At 40.6% G+C, this 19185-nt stretch overlaps 1 long non-coding RNA gene across 1 annotated transcript; it reads right to left on the reverse strand.

Moving 5' to 3' along the window:
- Positions 1–16191: 16191 nt before the first annotated feature.
- On the reverse strand, positions 16192–18150 carry LOC125517637. The gene is made up of 3 exons (XR_007287716.1): positions 17936–18150; positions 17621–17844; positions 16192–16737 (listed from the first exon to the last, which is right to left on the reverse strand). It is a non-coding gene; the product is annotated as an uncharacterized LOC125517637 (long non-coding RNA).
- Positions 18151–19185: the final 1035 nt, after the last annotated feature.

Here is a 19185-nt window from a genome sequence, read left to right on the forward strand (position 1 = left end):
TAACATGGCCAAAGAAAGTTATCCCTACAAAATCATATAGTCTGGCTATGCTCCATCTTCACCACACAAAATATTTAAATTATGCACAACCCCGATGACAAGCCAATCAATTGTTTCATACTCTAACTTTTTCAAAACTTTTTCAATCTTCACGTAGTACATGAGCGTGAGCCATGGATATAGCACTATAGGTGGAATAGAAGGGTGGTTGTGGAGAAGACAAAAAGGAGGGGAAGATAGTCTCACATCAACTAGGCGTATCAACGGGCTATGGAGATGCCCATCAATAGATATCAATGTGAGTGAGTAGGGATTGCCATGCAACGGATGCACTAGAGCTATAAATGTATGAAAGCTAAACAAAACAAACTAGTGGGTGTGCATCCAACTTGCTTGCTCACGAAGACCTAGGGCAATTTGAGGAAGCCCATCATTGGAATATACAAGCCAAGTTCTATAATGTAAAATTCCCACTAGTATATGAAAGTGACAACATATGAGACTCTCTATATGAAGAACATGGTGCTACTTTGAAGCACAATATATGAGACTCGCTATATCATGGTGCTACTTTGAAGCACAAGTGTGAAAAAAAGATAGTAGCATTGCCCCTTTTTATTTATTTTCTTTTTTTGGGCCTTCTTTTTTCTTTGGCCTTTTTTTATTGGGACAATGCTCTATTGAATGATGATCATCACACTTTTATTTATTTACAACTCAACGATTACAACTCGATTCTAAAACAAAGTATGACTCTATATGAATGCCTCCGGCGGTGTATCGGGATATGCAATGAATCAAGAGTGACAAGTATGAAAAAATTATGAATGGTGGCTTTGCCACAAATACTATGTCAACTACATGATCATGCTAAGGAATATGGTAATGATGAATGTGTCATGATGAACTAGATGGTGGAAAGTTGCATGGCAATATATCTCGGAATGGCTATGGAAATGCCATAATAGGTAGGTATGGTGGCTGTTTTGAGGAAGGTATATGGTAGGTGTATGATACCGGCGAAAGGTGCGCGGTATTAGAGAGGCTAGCAAAGGTGGAAGGGTGAGAGTGCGTATAATCCATGGACTCAACATTAGTCATAAAGAACTCATATACTTATTGCAAAAATCTAGAAGTTATCAAAGAAAAGTATTACGCGCATGATCCTAGGGGGATAGATTGGTAGGAAAAGACCATCGCTCGTCCTCAACCGCCACTCATAAGGAAGACAATCAATAAATAAATCATGCTCCGACTTCGTCACATAACGGTTCACCATACGTGCATGCTACGGGAATCACAAACTTTAACACAAGTATTCTTTAAATTCACAACTACTGAACTAGCATGACTTTAATATTATCACCTCCATATCTCAAAATAATTATCATGCTTCAATCTTTTCTTAGTATTCAACACACTCAAAAGAAAGCTTCACAAATCTTGAATACCAAGCATATTATTATTAAGCAAATTACCATGCTATTAAGAGACTCTCAAAATAATTCAAGTGAAGCATGAGAGATCAATAGTTTCTTACAAATCCACCACCGTGCTCTAAAAGATGTAAGTGAAGCACATAGAGTGAAATTATAACGCTCAAAAGATATAAGTGAAGCACATATAGCAAAATTAACTAGCTCAAAAGATATAAGTGGAGCACATAGAGCAAAACTACTTAGCTCAAAAGATATAAGTGAAGCACATAGAGTATTCTATCAAATTTTTAATTCATGTATGGCTCTATCAAAAGGTGTGTACAGCAAGGATGATTGTGGCATACTAAGACACAAAGACACAAATAATACAAGACGCTCCAAGCAAAACACATATCATGTTGGTGAATAAAAATATAGCTCCAAGTAAATTACCGATGGAAGTGGACGAAAGAGGGGATGCCTTCTGGGGCATCCCCAAGCTTTGAATTTTTGGTGTCCTTGGATTATCTTGGGGGTGCCATGGGCATCCCCAATCTTAGGCTCTTTCCACTCCTTGTTCCATGATCCATCAAAAGAATTCACCCAAAACTTGAAAACTTCACAACACAAAACTCAAAATAGAGAACTCGTGAGCTCCGTTAGCGAAAGAAAACAAAAGACCACTTCAAGATACTGTAATGAACTCATTATTTATTTATATTGGTGTTAAACCTAATGTATTCCAACTTATCTATGGATTATAAACTATTTTACTAGCCATAGATTCATCAAAATAAGCAAACAACACACGAAAAACAGAATCTGTCAAAAACAGAACAGTCTGTACTAATCTGTAGCTAGCGCAAGATCTAAAACCCCAAAAATTCTAAAATAAATTTCAGGACGTGAGGAATTTATCTATTAATCATCTTCAAAAAGAATTAACTAAATATCTCTCTTCAAATAAAAATTACAGCAGTTCTCGTGAGCGCTAAAGTTTCTGTTTTTTTACAGCAAGTTCAACAAGACTTTCCCCAAGTCTTCCCAACGGTTCTACTTGGCACAAACACTAATTAAACACAAAAAACACAACCAAAACAGAGGCTAAATAATTTATTTATTAAATAACAGCAAGGAAAAATATTGGGATGTCTCCCAACAAGCGCTTTTCTTTAAAGCCTTATAGCTAGGCATTGATAATTTTAATGATGCTCACATGAAAGACAAGAATTGAAGCACAAAAGGAGCATCATAAAGCATGTGACAAACACATCTAAGTCTAACATACTTCCTATGCATAGGCATCTTATAGGCAAACAAATTAGCAAGGCAAGCAAAAACTAGCATATGCAAGGAAGTGGAAAGAAACAATAGCAATCTCAACATAACGAGAGGTAATTTAGTAACATGAAAATTTATACCACCATATTTTCCTCTCTCATAGTAATTACATGTAGGATCATAAGCAAATTAAAAAATATAGCTATCACATAAAATATTATCAACATGATCCACATGTATGCAAAGTTGGCACTTTTCCGAAATAGTGGGATTAACTTTAACTAAAGTCATGACCTTCCCAAACGCACTTTTATCAAAAACTTCATAAGACTGAACATTCTCTAAATATGTGGGATCTAAAGTTGACATTCCTCCAAACCCACTTTCAATATTATTGCAAACATTATAATAAATCTCATATTCATCATGGGGTTTAAATAAATTTTCAAGATCAAAAGAAGAATCACCCCAATCATGATCATTGCAACAAGTAGAGGACATAACAAAACTAGCATCCCCAAGCTTAGGGTTTTGCATATTATTAGCACAATTGTCATTAATAGAATTTATAATAACATCATTGCAATCATGCTTTTTATTCAAAGATCTATCGTGAATCACTTCATAACACACTTCATTGCAATTTTCAGATTCATGAATTTCAAGCAAAACTTCATAAAGATAATCTAGTGCACAAAACTGACTAGCAATTGGTTCAACATAACTGGATCTCTTAAAAAGATTAGCAAGTGGATGAGGATCCATAAATCTTAGGTTCTCTGTTTAGTAATAAATAAATGACTATTCCAACCATACGAGCAAACAAAAAGCAAACGGGCCAGAAGAGGCAAATAGAGAGGGAGGATAGAGAGAGAGAGGGCAAATAAAATGGCAAGGGTGAAGTGGGGGAGAGGAAAACGAGAGGAAAATGGCAAATAATGTAATGCGAGAGATAGGGATTGCAATGGGTACTTGGTATGTTGACTTTTTGTGTAGACTCCCCGGCAACGGTGCCAGAAATCCTTCTTACTATGTCTTGAGCTTGCGTTGGTTTTTCCCGAAGAGGAAGGGATGATGCAGCAGAGTAGTGTAAGTATTCCCCTCAGTCTTTGAGAACCAAGGTATCAATCCAGTAGGAGGCCACGCTCAAGTCCCTCGTACCTGCACAAAACGATAGCTACTCGCAACCAACGCGATTAGGGGTTGTCAATCCCTTCAAGGTCACTTACGAGAGTGAGATCTGATAGATATAATAGTTTTGGTATTTTTGGTATAAAGATGCAAAGTAAAAAGTAAAAGCAAAGTAAAAAGCAAATCAAGATTAAAGTAATGGAGATTGATATGATGAGAATAGACCCAGGGGCCATAGGTTTCACTAGTGGCTTCTCTCAAGAGCATAAGTATTCTACGGTGGGTGAACAAATTACTATTGAGCAATTGACAGAAGTGAGCATAGTTATAAGAATATCTAGGCATGATCATGTATATAGGCATCACGTCCGTGACAAGTAGATCGAAACGATTCTGCATCTACTACTATTACTCCACTCATCGACCGCTATCCAGCATGCATCTAGAGTATTAAGTTAAAAACAGAGTAACGCCTTAAGAAAGATGACATGATCTAGAGAGATAAATTCATGCAATATGAAATAAACCCCATGTTGTTATCGTCGATGGCAATGATGCAATACGTGCCTTGCTGCCCCTTCTGTCACTGGGTAAGGCACCGCAAGATTGAACCCAAAGCTAAGCACTTCTCCCATGGCAAGAACTACCAATCTAGTTGGCCAAACCAAACGGATAATTCGAAGAGACTTGCAAAGATAACCAATCATACATAAAATAATTTAGAGAAGATTCAAATATTATTCATAGATAGACTTGATCATAAACCCACAATTCATCGGTCTCAACAAACACACCGCAAAAAGAAGATTACATCAAATAGATCTCCACAAGAGAGGGGGAGAACTTTGTATTGAGATTCAAAGAGAGAGAAGAAGCCATCTAGCTACTCACTATGGACCTGAAGGTCTGAGGTAAACTACTCACACTTCATCGGAGAGGCTAGGATGATGTAGAAGCCCTCCGTGATGACGGCCCTCTTCCGGTGGAGCTCCGGAACAGGCCCCAAGATGGGATCTCATGGATACAGAAAGTTGCGGTGGTGGAATTAGGTTTTTGGCTCCTGTTCTGATCATTTGGGGGTACGTGTGTATATATAGGAGGAAGAAGTACGCCGGAGGAGCAACGAGGGGCCTACGAGGCAGGGGGCGCGCCCTAGGGGGGGGGCGCCCCCACCCTCGTGACCGCCTCTTTTGTTCCTTGGAGCAGGGTCCAAGTCTCCTGGATCACGTTCGGTGAGAAAATCACATTCCCGAAGATTTTATTCCGTTTGGACTCCGTTTGATATTCCGTTTCTTCGAAACACTGAAATAGGCAAAAAAACCAGCAATTCTGGGCTGGGCCTCCGGTTAATAGGTTAGTCCCAAAAATAATATAAGAGTGGAAAATAAAGCCCAATATAGTCCAAAACAGTAGATAATATAGCATGGAGTAATCAAAAATTATAGATACGTTGGAGACATATCACGCATCCCCAAGCTTAATTCCTGCTCGTCCTCGAGTAGGTAAATGATAAAAAGAGAATTTTTGATGCGGAGTGCTACTTGGCATAATTTCAATGCAAATCTTCTTAATTGTGGTATGAATATTCAGATTAGAAAGATTCAAGACAAAAGTTTATATTGACATAAAAATAATAATACTTCAAGCATACTAACAAAGCAATTATGTCTTCTCGAAGTAACATGGCCAAAGAAAGTTATCCCTACAAAATCATATAGTCTGGCTATGCTCCATCTTCACCACACAAAGTATTTAAATCATGCACAACCCCGATGACAAGCCAAGCAATTGTTTCATACTCTAACTTTTTCAAAACTTTTTCAATCTTCACGCAATACATGAGCGTGAGCCATGGATATAGCACTATAGGTGGAATAGAAGGGTGGTTGTGGAGAAGACAAAAAGGAGGGGAAGATAGCCTCACATCAACTAGGCGTATCAACGGGCTATGGAGATGCCCATCAATAGATATCAATGTGAGTGAGTAGGGATTGCCATGCAACGGATGCACTAGAGCTATAAATGTATGAAAGCTCAACAAAAGAAACTAGTTGGTGTGCATCCAACAAAATTATAGTTGGAGGCGTATCAGCCTTAATATCCCTTAGTTTCCATTAGGACCCCGCTGCCACGGGAGGGTAGGACAAAAGATGTCATGCAAGTTCTTTTCCATAAGCACGTATGACTATGTTCGGAATACATGCCTACATTACATTGATGAATTGGAGCTAGTTCTGTGTCACCCTATGTTATGACTGTTACATGATGAACCACATCCGGCATAATTATCCATCACTGATCCAATGCCTACGAGCTTTCCATATACTGGTTTACGCTTATTTACTTTCATGTTGCTTTCATTACATAATACCAAAAATATTACTTTGCTTTCATTACTCTTTTGTTACCCTTACCACCACTGTCATATTACTTTGCTACTAAACACTCTGCTGCAGATACTAAGTTTCCAGGTGTGGTTGAATTGATAACTCAGCTGCTAATACTTGAGAATATTCTTTGGCTCCCCTTGTGTCGAATCAATAAATTTGGGTTGAAAACTCTACCCTCGAAAGCTGTTGCGATCCCCTATACTTGTGGGTTATCAATGACGTTAACGTTCACGGGAGTGCTCTTCGCGTCGGGTATATACATGGTGGTGAAATACTTGTTTTCTCTTATGACATCCTTGGCCCATCTAACACGAAAAATCATCGCATCGTGCATTCCAGCATAGTCAAGCTCCCAGATCTCTTCGAGCCTTCCATAGAATCTTTCAGCTGTGCTGTTGGTGTCGGTCACCCATTCAATTGTCACCCCGGAGTTCTGGTAATCACTGTCCATGTCTTTGGCCTCCGTGTAGAATGTGGACCCATTGATATCGTAGGACTGATAGGTCGCGAGCTTGGGTGCGGGGCAATGTGCTAAGGCACGTATGAGCAATCCGTCCGAACTTCCCTCTTCTGGGGGATTTTCAAGAACTTGCTCTTTGAACCAACGCAAGAAAGTGGCGTTGTGCTCTATAGTAACTTCGTCGTACGTCTTGAGCATCCCCTTATCATGGTACTTCTTTGCGATGCTTTCTTTGTGCCGTGCCACGTAATCATCTACCTCATCTTGGTTTTGTAGTACTACTAAGTTAGCCATGTCAAAGTCGTTCCGTCGATCTGAGTAGTCCACGTGCAATTCCTTCCGGCCGTTGTTGTGACCATCTCCTTCGAGCTTCCCATCGTGCTTCTTGACGGGAAAACCAACAACAGGGTCTCCGATGCCTATATAATTCTCGCAAAAGGAGACACACTCATGCATCAGATACCCTTGGACGATGCTCCCTTTGGGACGGGACATGTTACAAACGAATCCTTTGATGACCCCATTCATCCTCTCGAACAACATCATGCTGTGAAGGAATGTCGGCCCAAGGTCAATGATGGCGTCCATGATGTGGACACACAGATGCACCATGACATCAAAAAACGTAGGCGGGAAGTACATCTCAAGCTCACATAGTATGACAACGATCTCTTTCTGTAGCCTTCGGAGCTGCTTCACACTTATGGACTTTCGAGAGATAACGTCGAAGAAATTGCAGAGACTAGTAAGTGTGTCATGGACGTGCTTCTCCATTATCCCTCTAATGGCAACCGGGAGTATCTACGTCATCATCACGTGAGAGTCATGAGACTTCATCCCACTGAACCTTTTCTTCTTGGGGTCTAGAAATCTGCTTATCTTCCCACAGTAACCGGAACAGACTTTGATTCCCATAAGGCACTTGATGAATTGATCGATCTCCTTCACACTTAAGGTGAAGCAAGAAGGGGGGGGGGGGCAATAATTCTCTTCCTTCTTGTTGACTTTTCTGCCCCTTTCACCCTCCTCCGTCTCCGTCTCCTCCATCAGCTTTTTACGGTGGAGATCTTTCCTGATCTTGAAATCTTCCAAGTCTTTCCTTGCCTTCGGCCCATCCTTGGTCTTCTCTGGCATGTTCATCAGTGTGCCGAGAAATCTCTCGAGGACATTCTTCATGATATGCATTTGATCAAGGCAATGAGGCATGTCGTGATTGGGCCAGTACTCCAAGTCCCAAAAAACAGACCTCGTTTTCCATACCTTCAGCAGTAGCTCCGACGCCTTTTTGATCTTTCCCGATGCGGGGCATTGTTCCCAGTTTCTCAATAGTTTGTCAATTTCGGCACCGCTCCTCTTAGTGGAGGTCCTCGAAGCTCAGCCAACCCATTGAATAGATCTCCATGCTTTCTCCATGGGTCATCCTTCTCGAGCCATCTACGATTCCCCATGTACATGATTTTCCTGGACCCGCCATATTTCATTGACATAAGCTGCTGAGACGTTGTATCATCCATGCACCTCGTGCATCCGCAGTATCTGTGGCACACCTGGCCTGAGGTGTACCCGTAACTGAGATAGTCGTGCACCGTCATCATCAGCACGACTCTCATATGGAAATACTCTCCTTTGCTGGCGTCCCATGTCCATGCCACTGTTTTCCATAACGTGTCTAGCTCCTCTTGTAGAAGCCCCATATACAGGTTAATACTATTTCCCAGTTGTTTCAGTCCTTGAATCAGCATGCTCATGTGTATGTACTTTGTCTTCATGCACTTCCATGGGGGAGGTTGTACATCCATACAAACACGGGCCATGTGTTGTGGTTGGTGTTCTGGTTTCCAAACAGATTCATGCCATCGTTACCGCACCAAGCACGATGTTCCTTGGATCTTCTACAGTAAATCCATATACGGCGTTGAATGCTCTCCACTGGATACCATCTACGAGGTGTCTCAGCTTTAGATCATCTCCATCATCGAGCTTCTTTCTCTCCGCGTGCCAGCGCATGATCTTTGCTTCCTTAGGATATACGAAATACCACTGCAGACGGGGAGTGATCAGAAAGTACCATACAACTTTCTGAGGAGCTCTCTTTCCTGCCTTCTTGTATCGAGAAGCATTGCACACTGGACAACTGGTTTTTTTCCGCGTGCTCCCCTCGATAAATGATGCAATCGTTGATGCATGTGTGGTACCTAATGTGCAGCAAAACAAAAGGGCCAATGATTTTCTTGGCCTCCTCGACACTAGTAGGACACAGGTTCCCCGCAGGAAGAACTTTATTATGTAGATACTTCAAATGCTCATCGAGGCTTTTGTCTGTCCATTTGTTTTTTGCCTTCGTCTTTAGAAGTTCGAGCATGAAACTCAATCGGCTCACTTCGGGATCGCAACCGTCATACAATGGAGTCTTCGAGTCTACTTCAAGTTGCGCCAGCTTGGCCTCCTCTCTAGAAACAACTCTCTCGCTAGTCGTACTCTTGCGAAGGAGGTCTCGAACATGAGGGTCCTGCACGACTGCAGTTAGTGGCGTCAAAGACTGCGGTGTGACCACTACCTCTTCTCCAACATGTCCGAACTCTTCTTCGCCATGTCTAGAATCTTCTCCGTCGCCGTCATTTCCGGACTCTTCCCCACCGCCATGTCCGGCACCATCGTCTTCATGTCGATCGGTCATCTCTTCGTCTAGCCACGCCGCCATGTCCTTATTCCCTGCCATGTGGACGTCCTCCTCCTCCTCATGATCATCATCTTCTTCACTTATCCACCGAGTATAGCCATCCATGAAACCATTCATCAGCAGGTGAGCCTTCAAAGTTCCACGATCAAAAGGGTCCAAAAGGACTCCTTCTTTGCATCTTGCACATGGACATCTAATCCTAGTCTGTTTATTTGCATACATGTCCATCACTGCGGATTGCATGTGCCGCTCCATGTTCCATCCACTCACCTTCATTACTGACTGCACGGTATAACAAGCAAAAGGTTTATAAAATAAATAATGCATGCTTCAAAGTCATATAAAATTTTGGCATGACCTTGCCTAAAAATAGGACATATTGAGTTTGCTCGAAATTCGTCGAAACGAAAATAAATCGACATTTCGGCAAAACATAAGAAACTCGAGGGCATGTCATTCGCACAAATCTCTCCATATATATATATATATATCCCAAACACACATATTCTCACACACATATTCCCATTCTTGAAATGAACAACTTTTTAATCACCTATATATCTCCCAAGAGAGACCGATCGAGAGCACACGGTTAATTACAAGATGGGAGAGACCGATCGAGAGAGCACGTGGATGGCTAAATAGCTAGCTAGATCTAGTTGTTGGGGAGGAGAGGTGAATCTAGCTAGATAACTAATGGAGAGGGAGTTATGGTGGAGGGGGGGGCATTAATGAGGAGAGAAGAGAGGTAGGAGAAAGAGAGAGATGTGAGAGAGGCCATTTATGGAGGAGGGTGCCATTAATGAGGAGAGAAGAGAGGTAGGAGGAAGGGAGAAGAAGAGCAACAATGGTGGAGAGTGGAGAGGGGAAAGGAGGGGGAGAGAGGGCAAAGTGGGGGAGAGGAGGGGGAGGGTGTGAAAAAGTGGCACCAGCCGCAACTAGCAGTAGGCTGCTTAGCAAAACATGCTGCTGCTATGGGACTTAGTAGTAGCGCTCTCCAGGAAAAGTGCTACTACTAGGTGGGGCCCATTAGCAGTAGCAGCGCAGTAAAATAAAGTGCTACTACTAAACTGTTAGTAGTAGCGCTGGATTATGTACAACACTACAACTCTAGCTACCTGCTACCTCTTGAGCACTGCGTTGGTTTTCCCTTGAAGAGGAAAGGGTGATGTAGTAAAGTAGCGTAAGTATTTCCCTCAGTTTTTGAGAACCAAGGTATCAATCCAGTAGGAGACCACGCGCGAGTCACCTTGTACATACACAAACAAATAAGAACCTCGCAACCAACGCGATAAAGGGGTTGTCAATCCCTTCACGACCACTTGCAAGAGTGAGATCTGATAGAGATGATAATAATAAGATAAATATTTTTGGTATTTTTATGATATAGATTGAAAGTAAAGATTGCAAAATAAAGTAGATTGGAAACTTATATGATGGAGAATAGACCGGGGCCATAGGTTTCACTAGTGGATTTTCTCAAGATAGCATAAGTATTACTGTGGGTGAACAAATTACTGTCGAGCAATTGATAGAAAAGCGAATAATTATGAGAATATCTAGGTATGATCATGTATATAGGCATCATGTCCGTGACAAGTAGACCGACTCCTGCCTGCATCTACTACTATTACTCCACACATCGACCGCTATCCAGCATGCATCTAGAGTATTAAGTTCATAAGAACAGAGTAACACCTTAAGCAAGATGACATGATGTAGAGAGATAAACTCATGCAGTATGATGTAAACCCCATCTTTTTCTCCTCGATGGCAACAATACAATACGTGTCGTTTCCCTTTCTATCACTGGGATCGAGCACTGCAAGATTGAACCCAAAGCTAAGAACTTCTCCCATTGCATGAAAGATCAATCTAGTAGGCCAAACCAAACTGATAATTCGAAGAGACTTGCAAAGATAAACCAATCATACATAAAAGAATTCAGAGGAGATTCAAATATTGTTCATAGATAAACTTGATCATAAACCCACAATTCATCGGATCTCGACAAACACACCGCAAAAGAAGATTACGCCGAATAGATCTCCAAGAGAATCGAGGAGAACTTTGTATTGAGATCCAAAGAGAGAGAAGAAGCCATCTAGCTACTAGCTATGGACCCGAAGGTATGAAGTAAACTACTCACACATCATCAGAGGGGCCATGGAGTTGATGTAGAGGCCCTCCGTGATCAATTCCCCCTCTGGCGGAGCTCCGGAAAAGGCCCCAAGATGGGATCTCTTGGGTATTGCGGCGGTGGAAATAGGGTTTCATGGTGCTCCTGGATGTTTGCGGGGTATATGGATATATATAGGAGGAAGAAGTAGGTCGATGGAGCAATGAGGGGCCCACAAGGGTGGAGGGCGTGCCCCTGCCTCGTGGCCTCCTCGATTGTTTCTTGACGTCCACTCCAAGTCCCCTGGATCACGTTTGTTCCAAAAAATAACGCTCCCGAAGGTTTCATTCCGTTCGGACTCCATTTGATATTACTTTTCTGCGAAACACTAAAATAGGGGAAAAGCAATTTGGGTTGGGCCTCCGGTTAATAGGTTAGTCCCAAAAATAATATAAAAGTGTAAAATAGAGTCCATTAACATCCAAAACAGATAATACAATAGCATGGAACAAGAAAAAATTATAGATATGTTGGAGACGTATCAAGCATACCCAAGCTTAATTCCTCCTTGTCCTCGAGTAGGTAAATGATAAAAACAGAATTTTTGATGTGGAATGCTTCCTAACATATTTCTCAATGTAATTTTTTTATTGTGGAATGAATGTTCAGATCCGAAAGATTCATGATAAAAGTTTAATATTGACATAGAAATAAAAATACTTCAAGCATACTAACTAAGCAATTATGTCTTCTCAAAATAACATGGCCAAAGAAAGCTATTCCTACAAAATCATATAGTCTATATATGCTCTATCTTCATCACACAAAATATTAAATCATGCAGAACCCCGATGACAAGCCAAGCAATTATTTCATACTTTTGATGTTCTCAAACTTTTTCAATTTTCATGCAATATATGAGTGTGAGCCATGGATATATCACAATGGTGGAATAGAATGGTGGTTGTGGAGAAGACAAAAAAGGGAAGATTGTCTCACATCAACTAGGTGTATCAACGGGCTATGGAGATGCCCATCAATAGATATCAATGTGAGTGAGTAGGGATTGCCATGGAACAGATGCACTAGAGCTATAAGTGTATGAAAGCCCAACAAAAGGAACTAAGTGGGTGTGCATCCAACTTGCTTGCTCACGAAGACCTAGGGAAATTTGAGGAAGCCCATCATTGGAATATACAAGCCAAGTTCTATAATGTAAAATTCCCACTAGTTTATGAAAGTGACAACATAGGAGACTCTCTATCATGAAGATCATGGTGCTACTTTGAAGCACATGTTTGGAAAAAGGATAGTAACATTGCCCCTTCTCTCTTTTTCTCTAATTTTTTCTTTTCTTCTTATTTGGGCCTTTTTTTCTTTTGGCCTCTTTTCTTTTTTTTTTGTCCGGAGTCTCATCCCGACTTGTGGGGGAATCATAGTCTCCATCATCCTTTCCTCATTGGGACAATGCTCTAATAATGATCATCATCACACTTCTTTTTTACTTACAACTCAAGAATTACAACTCAATACTTAGAACAAAATATGACTCTATGTGAATGCCTCCGGCGGTGTACCGGGATGAGCAATGAATCAAGAGTGACATGTAAGATAAAATTATGAATGGTGGCTTTGCCACAAATACGATGTCAACTACATGATCATGCATAGTAATATGACAATGATGAAACATGTCATAACAAACGGAACAGTGGAAAGTTGCATGGCAACATATCTCGTAATGGCTATGGAAATGCCATAATAGGTAGGTATGGTGGCTGTTTTGAGGAAGGTATATGGTGGGTGTATGATACCGGCAAAAAGTGCGCGGTAATAGAGAGGCTAGCAAATGTGGAAGGGAAATCCAGTAGTCATAAAGAAATCACATACTTATTGCAAAAATCTATTAGTTTTTGAAACAAATTACTACGCACATGCTCCTAGGGAGATAGATTGGTAGGAAAAGACCATCGCTCGTCCCCGACCGCCACTCATCAGGAAGGCAATCAATGAATAAATCATGCTCCGACTTCATCACATAACGGTTCACCATACGTGCATGCTACGGGAATCACAAACTTCAACGCAAGTATTTCTCAAATTCACAACTACCCAGCTATCATGACTCTAATATCACCATCTCCATATCTCAAAAGAATTATCAAGTATCAAACTTCCCATAGTATTTAATGCACTTAGATGAAAGTTTTTATGATGCCTAAAAGAAAATTACCACGCTGTTATAAAGGTCTCTCAAAATAATATAATTGAAGCATGAGAGATCAATTATTTCTATAAAATAAAGACACCACCGTGCTGTAAAAGATATAAGTGAAGCACATAGAGCAAAAACTATATAGCTCAAAAGATATAAGTGAAGCACATAGAGTATTCTAATAAATTCCGATTCATGTGTGTCTCTCTCAAAAGGTGTGTAAAGCAAGGATGATTGTGGTAAACTAAAAATCAAAGACTCAAATCATACAAGACGCTCCAAGCAAAACACATATCGTGTGGTGAATAAAAATATAGCTCCAAGTAAAGTTACCGATGAATGAAGACAAAAGAGGGGATGCCTTCCGGGGCATACCCAAGATTAGGATTTTTGGTGTCCTTGCATTTTACCTGGGGGGTGCCTTGGTTATCCCCAAGCTTAGGCTCTTGCCACTCCTTGTTCCATAATCCATCAAATCTTTACCGAAAACTTAAACTTCACAACACAAAACTTAACAGAAAATCTTGTGAGCTTCGTTAGCGAAATAAAACAAAACACCACTTCAAGGTACTGTAATGAACTCATTATTTATTTATATTGGTGTTAAACCTATTGTATTCCAACTTTTCTATGTTTTATAAACTCCATTACTAGCCATAGATTCATCAAAATAAGCAAACAACACACGAAAAACAGAATCTGTCAAAAACAGAACAGTCTGTAGTAATCTGTAGGTTTCGACTACTTACGGAACCCCAAAAATTCTAAAATAAATTGCTGGATGTGAGGAATTTATGTATTAGTCATCTTAAAAAATAATTTACTAAATAGCACTCTCCAATAAAAAATGGCAGTAATTCTCGTGAGTGCTAAAGTTTCTGTTTTTTACAGCAAGATCAAAAAGACTTTCCCCAACTCTTCCTAACGGTTCTACTTGGAACAAACACTAATTAAACACAAAAAACACTACCAAAACGGAGGGTAGATAAATTATTTATTGAATAACAGCAAGGAAAAATATTGGGTTGTCTCCCAACAAGCGCTTTTCTTTAAAGCCACTTGCGACCATCACTATTGGTCACTGAAAGGTCATTATTTTTCATTTGCGACCTTTTTGTGACAAAAAACAGATGGTCAAAAGCTGACGGTTGTAAACTTAAATTCACGACCTTCTCTGTGAGAAGGTCATGGAAGGCAACGACCAAAACAAAAGGTCGTTGAACTCATGACCTTTTGTTTTGGTCACTAGCTGTCTGCCCAAGCCACGTCGGATCCGACGTGGCAAAATTGCGACCAATTGAAAAGGTCGTTAATAAGATTCGGCCCGGTCCAATTCAACGCTTTACATGGGCCGAGCCCAACAATTCATCCTATTGTGTTTTTTCTCATATTAATTTTGGTTAGGTAGATGGGCCAAGCCCAACAGCTCAGCCTCGCTATTTTTGGGCCTAGGCCTTTTTATTTTCTTGGCCTTCACCTTTTCACAATTGATTTTTAAGCAAATTTGTTCATTTTTCCTGAATTGTTTGATTTGTGGCATTTTTAGGGCCCAAATAGTATTTGTTTTATTTTTTATGTATCAACAAGTAAGGATCATCACCTAAAAAAACAATAAATGATCAATATTTCCAATATTTCAATCACACAAATTTTCACAAATGACGTCCAAAATGAGTATATTATATATTACAATCATGTGATATTTCACATCATCCAGGAATTTAGAACACCCAGGAAGTGGAAACACCCAGGAACATCCAGGAACATCTACGAAGGAAACAGACATCCAGGAACACCCAGGAACATCTATGAAGTAAACGCTCACGAACATAAAACTAGCTACAAAGATGAAGTGTTCCCTTCTTCGAACTTCTTCATCCTAGAGCTCTTGTAGAAGAGAGGAAATTATCATTATCATGGCTGCCAATGAAAGCAATATCTTCCAACAAAGAACAACTAGGAAAAGAATAATGAACAAAATAATAAATAGATACACAGGCAGCTAGGAGTCGATCCTGAAGCATGAGGGCATGGATAACAGTAGCAACACTAACATAAGCAGCAAATTGAATACCAAACATTAGTATACTACTGCTGAGGCATTAGTATAATGAACAGAATAATAAATAGATCTTGAAGCATTAGTATACTGCTGCTGAGGCCAGAACCAAACAAATGCAATGGCAACACTAACGTAAGAAGCAAAGTAGATCTGCCCACTATCATACAATACTATCATACAATGCAATGTCAACACTAATGTAAGCAGCAAAGTAGATCTGCCCGCTATCCGCCTAAGCAAACACAGAAGTACAATGCTTGAGATACATGTATGGACCAAGAAAAACAGGCAATGTGACGATAGTATGAGCGAACAATAACTTTGTGAGTAAAAAGAACATAAATAATACAACAATCTCTGAACACCTAGGTAGTAACTAGAATGGTTGCTTGCTGTTCATGAGTGTCAACCATCAGCATGCATGTACATCAAAAAGAAAACAATAGGATTCATCTTTCCCATATACAACAATCAACAAACATCTAACATCATTACATTACCGCAAAAGAAAAGTCCAGAATTACCAAAAGGTTGCATTCTAACAAAATTGACAACAAATTCCATGTACATACTAACCAGTATGTGTTAATGGAGTGACAAAAAAATTCTCACTAGCTGGGAGTTATTGGTATATAGTGTTCTGACATGTGCAACTCTAACTAAACTGATCATAGAAGTGGAAAGACCTACAAGAACAAGTTCAATCAGAATCGAGGCATGTAAAATTTTAAGCGCCATCATAACAGATCTACAAAAACAAACCATGATCATCATGCATCAGGATTTATGTTTCTAGCAAAACAACAAAGAGATAAGAGAAAAGATAAATGCTGGGAGTACATCAAAAGTCCCAGAAATCCACATCTCCTAAGGAGCAGAAGCAGGGATAAGAGAGCATGCATGCATGCCTAGATCGTGCATGCCTTGCTTCTTCCAACTTCGACCTAGAGATCACGTCGAAACATGAATGAAGGCAATCATCTTCATGTTGTAAAACAAAATGGTTATGAACTCAGCAGTACATACCAAAACACCACATTAAACTTGTACATCAGTACATACCAAAATACAACATTAACTTGTTCAGGAGTGCATACCAAAATACTACCGAAATACTTTGCATTAAACTTGTACAACAATACTACCGAAATACTCTGCATTAAACTTGTACAACAGTACATACTAATCTGAGCATGCTATACTTGTGTAGTTAGATCTAATCTACTAGTCTACAAGGTTGGGGGAATAATTAGATAGTTGTATTAGATATTTCCTTCAGGTTTTCTAGAAGATTCAGTATAAATGAACTGAATGTTTCTTTGTTTTCAGACCATCTGGACATATTCAACTTGTCAAGAAAAATGAAGAAATGTGAAGGTCAAACTATGTAACCGCAAATTTAAACTACTTAACTCATTTTGCACGAACACTAGGAACATATTAACTAATTTGTTAAAAGAGTTCTGCTGATCAGTATACTGATCCCTTGGGCCTTGTGTGGAGTGGATAGCATATACCACATGGTTCATTGCAAGCATAGCAAGTAAGCAAGCACATCATCCATCTAGACTATTATAATGGAGATGTTAGAAAGCCACAAAAGCAACTGAAGCAATTGCAGGAAAGCTAATTACATCAACTTAAAAGATGTTCTACAACTCAAATTCCATTCCTTCTCTTCTTCCGTCTAACAGATTATTAACAAAGTGAATTGAACTATCAAATACATAATGCTCCTACAGTTAATCAACCATGTTAAACTAAACCCACAATTTACTTTCCCACTCAACTAGCAAGTGACTAAGATCGACACATCACTTACAGATAAACTCTCAAGAGTATGATTAGAAGGGGAGAAACAAACCAGGCAGGACGGCGCGGGAGGGGAAGAGCTCCTGCATCATGCCCTCACGCTCCTCGAGGAACTGCTCCGGGGTGAGTAGGCTAGCGAGGCTGCACTCGTTGATGAAGATGTGCGCCGACTTGGTGGCCTTTTCACCCATCATATTGGCCTTGAGGGACCAGTCGAACACCTTGCCGTACCTCGCGAGATCTTCTCCTGCACCTCCGTGTAGAACCCCTCCGTGTCTGCGCCCGCCCACACCAAGCCATAGAATCAGGCAAGACATTGAAAACAATAGGGCGCAAGAAACAATAGGTAGAGGTGGGGAGCAGGTACCGAGGAGGAGGCCGTCCATGTAGAATATATGGCACACCAGAACCACAAATTCATGGCCAAGAGCACATTTATGTGCCATAATCTGGTGTATTCGTAGTATGTCACATGAGTTTCTGGACTAAGAGGCAGCTTGTAAGAAAGCAAGAGGAAAAACTATAGCCATCCATTGAATTGCACGAGGAGAGTCAGAGCAGATAGAGCTGCATAAAGAGGCTCCTGGAAATGAAACAATAGCAAGTAATGTAAGAAAGTGAACATGAGAAACAAAGTGATTTAACCGTGGTACTAGACACAAAGTGATAAAGACTAACATGGAGCTAGAGGTATCCGAAACATAGAAGCACGTTTGAGAGGCCATTTTCCATGATACTTGACCGGCCCTAGTCCAAGCTCTTCCCTTTCCTGCTCTCTTTCCATCATACAATGGTATCGGTATTCGCTATTGCAGTTCCACTCCTTCCACTTCAAGTACAATGGCTCGTGCGCGTACCATGCTTTACCACTAGGCTGGTCATCGGACAGCACAACACAATGTTTAATAGAATCCTCTTTCAGGGTGCCAGTTCTTTGACATTCTTCGAAGCAAGCTCTGGTAAAAAGGGGAAGGAAAACATGAGTAACTACTAGCATGCTGGTTGGTTGCTAGTCAAGTCAGTAGCTCGAAGTGTATGAACAAAATCAGCGCATCTTCGTAAAGCCAAATACAATAGCTTCTTTGTTGTTGCCAATGTTCCTGAATTTGAAATTCTGGATATTACTGAATTTGACATCTAAATATTATCGCGTGGCTGCAAGCCCACCACAGAGAAACAGGGGGGATGGATTCAACCGCATCTAGATATTCCCAGCTCTAACTACAAAACTAGTTGCAGTTCCCTAGAAACCACGGTAGTACTAGTACTAGTATCAATGTTAATCCACCAATCAACAGCATGTGGTAGAATATAGTACTCTACTAGAAATAAGACGAGAGCTGCGTACTATTAGCACATAGCTCTACGTGTATCACCCGGTTGCTTGTCCGCGATACTGTTGCACAATAGGCAATCATAATCCGAGACAAGAAGTCGAGCAGGCCACACGCAAGGGATGGGAACCACCCCAACCACGAGGAGATTAAACAAGGGATGAATCTAGGGGAGGAAGTCTCACCTGTAGAGCGGATCGGCGTCGCCCTCCGAGATGTCGTCGGCCGCCGCAAGAGCAGCAGCCAAGGCCGTGGCCATGAGGCCGAGGAGCAGCATTAGTGG

Source organism: Triticum urartu, chromosome 6 (assembly GCF_003073215.2).
Source record: "Triticum urartu cultivar G1812 chromosome 6, Tu2.1, whole genome shotgun sequence".
NCBI lineage: Eukaryota > Viridiplantae > Streptophyta > Magnoliopsida > Poales > Poaceae > Triticum > Triticum urartu.